Genomic DNA, 7,079 nt, shown 5'->3' with positions numbered 1-7,079 from the left:
CTTTTTCACTTCCTGCCGCAGATTTCTTGGAGGCTTTGAGCTGGATACCTGCAGGAACTCACTTGGCCCTCACCCATGTACAACAACCTGGAGGTCTAGGGAGTTCATGCAACTCTCAACACAAGATGGAAGGGAGAAGCTGACGGACAAACACTCCACCTTTCTTCTTCTTTGTGGCTGGTTTTGAGATGCTGACATAAAACATCTTGGAGGATCCTGATGGACCATCAACCAGGCATCCATAGCAATGGCCAACTCAGTAATGCATTCTTGTATTGGTGCTCCCTGCTTCCCTGTTTCACTCCCCTCCTTCCCCTCACTCCTGCTCCCTGGGGTCACATTTCCAAATTCACTACTTATATGTAAGCCTTGATTTCAGGCTCTGCTTTGGGGGAAATCAGGCTATGTTACCTGCCTGTCCCCTTACCTGCGTTTGCCTTCATATCACTTATCCCTGCCTGACCTTAGTATTTCTCCTGAGGCTAAAATGGTGGAATAGAGCCAGCATTCATTCTAGGCCTTAAAAAAAAAAAAAAAAAAAAAAGACCCTTAGTAGTGGAGTCGATCCCAACTGCTGTTGGGGAGCAATTCTGTGAGAGCAGACCTCAATACATCCTGCAGAGGGTGATCTAGAGCAAAGGCCCCCAAAAAACATGGTCCCCAGGGAGGGCAGTAGCATTATCACTGGGGAACTTGTTAGAAATGCAAACTCTCAGGCCCCACCCCAGACTTACTGAATCGTAAAACCTGGCAGTGAGGCCTAGCAATCTGTTTTTTAAGTAGCCCTCCTAGTGACTCTGATGTTCCTTGAAACTGAGAACCACTGTGGTAGAGGCATCTGCCGCCTCCTCCATCAATAGAACTTCCTGGGCTAGGAGTCCCTGCCAAACAGCCAAAAGCTGTGCCCCATTTGCTTTGGCCAAAACCTGAACCACTGACTGGACTTCTCTATGGTTAAGCACAGCCTGGTCTAGGGGGTGGCTGAAGCTTCCGCCTTAGAAGGCCACACACCTGCTGCATCCGAGAGAAAACTAACCTCTTCTATGCACTTCCTGCTGACAGCTATCTCTGGGCTGCCTAGCCCTTTGAGTTGGCCTCCAGCATCCACTGGCTCTGTGACTGATGCTCCTTTCTGATGGGCTCATTTTACCAGACATGCCACGATAGTGATTAATCTCCCCCAGGAGTCATGGCCCCACTCTTTCTGTCATCTAAAGGTGCTAAAAATGTATAACTCCTATACACAGTCCAGGGCTTCTCAATGTACTGGTGCTCTGGGCCTTGGATCTGGATTCCAATGCAATGCTCAGCACTAATGAGCCTTAAGCAAGGCCTCACGGAGGCTCTCCTGTTTTTAGTGTGAAGGATAGAATCCCATCTCCATGATGTGGACAGAGCATGGGTCTGTGAGTCATAGAACATGGATTTTTAGCTTTGCCTCTGTCCCTTACCACCTGGGCAAGACACTTTATTCCTTTAAATTTCAGCTCCTTCTTCTGTGGAATGAGATGGTTGGAGAAAGTTCCTCGTGGTGTGATTTGCAGAACCCATGTCAACTAAATGGCTTCCTAAAGGAGTCCTCAGCCAGAAAATGTTTGGGCAACTCTGGAGGCGGTATCCTCCTCTTGGAGATTCACATTACACATTAGTATACTGAAGCCTCTGAAAAGTCCCATAAAATATACCTATTTAACTTTGCTTAAACCAAGGTTTCCCAAGTTTATTTGACCCTGGGTCCCTCTCCCTTTTTCCTCTATTGATAGCTACAAAGATAGTGTGTCTACACAACCCTCTTTCAGAAATGGGAAGTTTTAAGATTTCTGTCTCATCCAACTCTGACAATCAAGGATTCAGTGGTTGTCCTGTCAACCACATAGAAGAATGCCACAAAGGTGTCAAAGAGGATGGCCAGCTGAATTTTTCAGGTTGTATTCCTCATGGAGGACAGAGGCTTGATGTGGTTTCCATGTTCCAAGGTCTGGTTTTTAATCTTGCAGACCTAGAATCTTGATTTAAGGAGCCCTGGTGGTACAGTGGTTAAAGAGCTCAGCTGCCAACCAGAAGGCCAGTGGTTCAAACCCACCAGCTGCTCCATGGGAGAAAGAGGTGGCAGTCTGCTTCTGTAAAGATTTACAGCCTTAGAAACCCTATGAGGCAATTCTACTCTGTCCTGTAGGGTCACTATGAGTTGGAATCAACTTGACAGCAATGGGTTTGGTTTGGGTTGCCTGGTGACACAATGGTTAAGTGCTCAGCAGCTAACCAAAAGGTCAACTGTTCCAATCCAGCCAGCAGTTCCACAGGAGAAAAGACCTGGCTATCTGCTCCTATAAAGATTATAGCCTAGGAAACCCTATGGGGCAGTTCTGCTCTCTCCTATAGGGTCGCTATGAGTCAGAATTGACTCAATGGCACAAAATAAAAGGAATCTTGACTAGGCTGCTGTACCCACAAGAGAGCAGACACAGGGACCTCACCACACTAACAAGTCACTGAAACCCTCCCAAGAGACAGGACTTTGGATGATGCACCTGGTCATCCACTTTAAGTGGAAAAAGCAGTAGCCTGAGATAAAAATATATAGATTCCTGGGCAGTGGCTAATGGCTTCACTGGTTAGTCAGAGACCTGGAGGGAAAAAATGAGAAGATTGGGGACAAGGAGGACTGGAAAAGGCACTCATGGATGGATTTGTGCAAGTGAGCCTGGAGTGTGACAATCTTTGTATCACATTGTAATGCTCCATAGAGAGTATTCACCATGCAACAGGCACTAAACTGAGTCAGCAGAAGACTTGACCAGTTGATGTCAGCCATCTTCTGTCATCGGCCACCCCAGTGCTGGCACAATGAATTGAATGTGAGTGCATGAAATCATGTGATAATCGGAAATATAGAGGAGACATCACACATAAAGATGTTCATCAGTATTCACAAGAGTGAACAATTAAAAACAATTTAGATACACGCACAGGAAACATGCACGAGGTAGAATATTGTACAGTCACTTAAAATAATGTACAAGAGTAATATCTTAGTTATCTAGTGCTGCTATAACAGAAATACCACAAGTGGGTGGCTTTAATGAACAGAAGTTCATTTTCTCACAGTTTAGGAGGCTAGAAGCCCGAATTCAGGGCACCGGCTCTAGGGGGAAGGCTTTCTTACTCTGTCCACTGTGGAGCAAATCCTTGCCTCTTCAGCTTCTTCGTATGACTTCTTGGTGATCTTCATGTGGCATGGCATCTGTTTTTCCCCATCTCTGCTTGCTTGCTTAATCTGCTCTTTTACATTTCAAAAGAGACTGACTTAAGACACACCCTATATAATACTCCTCATTAATGTGACAAAGAAAACCCATTCCAGAATGGGATTATAACCACAGGTATAGGGGTTAGGATTTACAACACTGTATTTTGGGGGGAACACAATTCAATCCATAGCAAGGAGTGTTTAAGAAAATGGAAAAGTACTTGCATTAATGTTGTGGGAAAGGCCAGAATACAAAATCGTATGTCAATTAATAGTAATACTCTGAAGTACTGAGCAGTAACTGAGTGCCAGGCATTGTCTTAGGTGTTTTGTTTGCTTCACTGCACTAAATAAATTCTCACCACTATGTAAAAAATATCAAGAAAAAAAGACTTGGAGGTTATACACCAAAAAGCCAACAGTGGTCATGTTTGGAGAGAGGTAATTGTTTTTCTTTTTTCTACTTTGCTAAACCTTCTTTAAGGACCCCTAGCGGCACAACGGGTAAAGTGCTTGCTGCAAACTGAAAGGTTGGAGGTTTGAACTTAACAGCAGCTCTGGGGGAGAAAAATGTGACAGTCTGTTCCCTTAACATTTCCAACCATCCAAACCATAGAGTCAGTTTTGACTCATAATCCAGTGCCGTCGAATCAATTCCAACTCATAGCGACCCTATAGGACAGAGTAGAACTGCGCCATAGAGTTTCCAAGGAGCGCCTGGTGGATATTTGAACTGCCGACCCTTTGGTTAGCAGCCATAGCTCTTAACCACTACACCACCAGGGTTTGACTCATAGCAACCTGTAAAGGCTACATACAGTCTAGGAAACCCATGAGGCAGTTCTACTTTGTCCTATATGGTTGCTATGAGTCGGAATCAACTCGATGGCGCACAAGAATAACGGCAACAAACCTTCTTTACCACATCGAGCTTGTATTGCTTTTATAATTGGGAAGAACTCAAACAGTGGATTTTTTTAAAGTAGGGTGGACCCTCAGCCTCCTGCCTCTGACCTTCCCCCAATTTATTCAAGATCATGGTACTAGTGGGGCTAGAGGATGAGAGGTGTCAGAGAGCCCCTCTCCCTCTCCTGGGAGGCCACCATCCCCCAAATCTGTCCATGAAGTTAAATTCAAAATTATTGTATAACTAAGTATCAATAGTGCTAACAGCAGCAACATTATCTCATATGCAGATCAGTTTTATTTAATCATAGAGGAAACACAGCAGTAAATACCCATCAAATGGTAATTACACTTTCATATTTTTTTAAACTTCCGTTAAAAGAAAGTGTCTTAAATTGGAAGGAAACAGTCCATGTAACAAGCCAGTTAGTCCAGAAATGTTGGTATCTGTTTGGAGGTCCCAGATGATTATCGTAAGCTACACCACTTATTGAGTGTTCGTACCAGGCATTGTGTGAAGCCCTTTGCATTCGACGTTTCAGTATGTGTCCCTCACCGCCATGCTGGGAGATTGTCTCGTTATCTCAAGATTACAGGTGAAGAAACAGAGGCTCAGGAAAAGTTAGTCAATTGTTAAAGAGACAAAGCTAAGGTTTAAACCCAGGGCAGTTTAACTCAGAAACAAGTGATCTTAACTACTGCTATGGGTAGAATTGTGTCCTCCCCAAAATATGTGTTGAATTTCTGGCCCTTGTACCTTTTGTTGTGATCTTGTTTGGAAATAGGGTTTTTCTTTTGTTATGTTTATGACGTCATACCAGTGTAAGGTGGGTCTGAAACTTAATCACTGTGAGTTATAAAAAGATCAGAATAGACACACACACACACACAGGAGAAGACAGATGCCATGTGAGGGTCATCTACAAGCCAAGGAACATCAAGGAACCAAGGAATGCCTGAGGTTACAGACGAGAAAAGAATCCACGTGGCCGAGATCCTGATTTGGACTTTAGCATCCAGAACTGAGAGAAAATAAATTTCTCTTCTTTAAAACCACCCCCTTGTGGTATTTGTGTAACTCAGATACCCACCACACTTCATTGTCAGTACAGGTGTGTTCTTAACCTCCATGCTATGTTGTCCACAAGATGTGTTAATAGAAATGTAAGAGAGAGAAAGGCTAGGTGTGCACATTGTACTTCTTGGCCTGAGGTTGCTTACGTGTGTTTCTCTTTCCCATTAGATTGAGAACAAACAGAGAAGACCTCCGTCTAGTTAAACACCTTTTCCTGCATCATCTCATCTACCCAGTCTAACAAATTGGAAATATGGGATTGTGATAACATTCCCTATCTCTCATCTTTCACATCAGTTGACAGATTCCATTACCTAAATATCTTTCAATTCTTTCCCCTGTTACCCACCTCCTCTGTAGCATCCTAACTCAGGGTGGCTTAAGTGGGAAGTCTATGAATTTCCTCTAGCTTCAGGCATGACTGTATCCAGGGGTTCAAATAATGACTCCAGCCTGGGATTCAGTTATAGGCTCTTAACTAGCCATGTGTCCTCCCTTCTCATCATGCTCCTCCAGCTTCGCCTCCTTCCCATCCCACCCTCACTGATTTCCATGCTAACACCAGGGAGAGCATCTTGAAATGAACATCCGATCACCACTCATTTCTAAAATCCTTCAATGGCAGAATGATAGCTCAGCTACCTACCTTGGCATGATCTGGCATCTGCCTAGCTCCCCAATCTGCCCCCCCCCCACATTTACCCCCATGTGCCATGTAAAGAAAAATTATCCCAAAGTTGGAAGTAAGGAAAAACAAAACAAAACACTGCGTGCCCTTTGGATGTCATCCTACCGTGTGCTCACCTTTAAGATGGTGATTGTTTTAGTCATCTATGCGACGGCAGTGGGTTTTTGGTTTTTAGTGCTGCCATAATTTTTTTTTTATATAACAGAAATACCACAAGTGGATGGCTTTAACAAACAGAAATTTATTTTCTCACAGTGTAGTAGGTTACATGTTCAAATTCAGGATGTCAGCTCCAGGGGAAGACTTTCTCTCTCTGTTAGCTCTGGAGGAAGGTCCTTGATCTCAATCTTTCCCTGGTCGAGAAGCTTCTTAAGTGCAGGGACCCAAAGGATCCAAAGGACACGCTCTGCTCCTCGTGCTGCTTTCTTGGTGGTTTGAGGTCCCCCACTCTCTGCTTGCTTCCCTTTTATCTCTTGAGAGAGAAAAGGTGGTGCAGGCCACACCCCAGGGAAGCTCTCTTTACTTGGAGTAAGGGTGGTATTACAATCCCACCCTAATCCTTTTAACATAAAATTACAATCACAAAATGAAGGACAACCACTCAATACAGGGAAGCATGACCTAACCAAACTGATAAACACATATTTTGAGGGGGGAGGGCATGATTCAATCCAAGACAGTGGTTCTCATTTTAAGCTGCACTAGTATCCCCTGGAGGCATGTTGGAAACCCTGGTGGTGTAGTAGTTAAATGCTAGGGCTGCTAATCAAAGGGTCAGCAGTTTGAATCCACCAGGCACTCCTTGGAAACTCTATGGGGGCAGTTCTACTCTGTCCTTTAGGGTCGCCATGAGTTGGAATTGAGTGGTCGGCACTAGGTTTGTTTTTTTTGTTTATTTTTTGGCTTGGAGGCATGTTAAAACACAGAGGGCTGGCTTTCCCTTGGAATTTCTGATTCCCTAGGCCTTGTTTTTAGGCCTGGGGTGGAGCCTGAGTATTTACATTTCTAACAATTCCCAGGCACTGATGTTGTTGGAGTATCCATGGTGGTGCAAATGTTAACACACTCGGCTGCTAACTCAGCAATTGGGGGTCCAAGTCCACCCAGCGGCACCTCTGAAGAAAATGCCGGTGATCTACTTCTGAAAAATCAGCCATTGA

This window comes from Loxodonta africana, chromosome 21 (assembly GCF_030014295.1).
Source record: "Loxodonta africana isolate mLoxAfr1 chromosome 21, mLoxAfr1.hap2, whole genome shotgun sequence".
Lineage (NCBI taxonomy): Eukaryota > Metazoa > Chordata > Mammalia > Proboscidea > Elephantidae > Loxodonta > Loxodonta africana.
The sequence above is the reverse complement of the archived record's forward strand: the minus strand, read 5'-3'. Positions refer to the sequence as shown.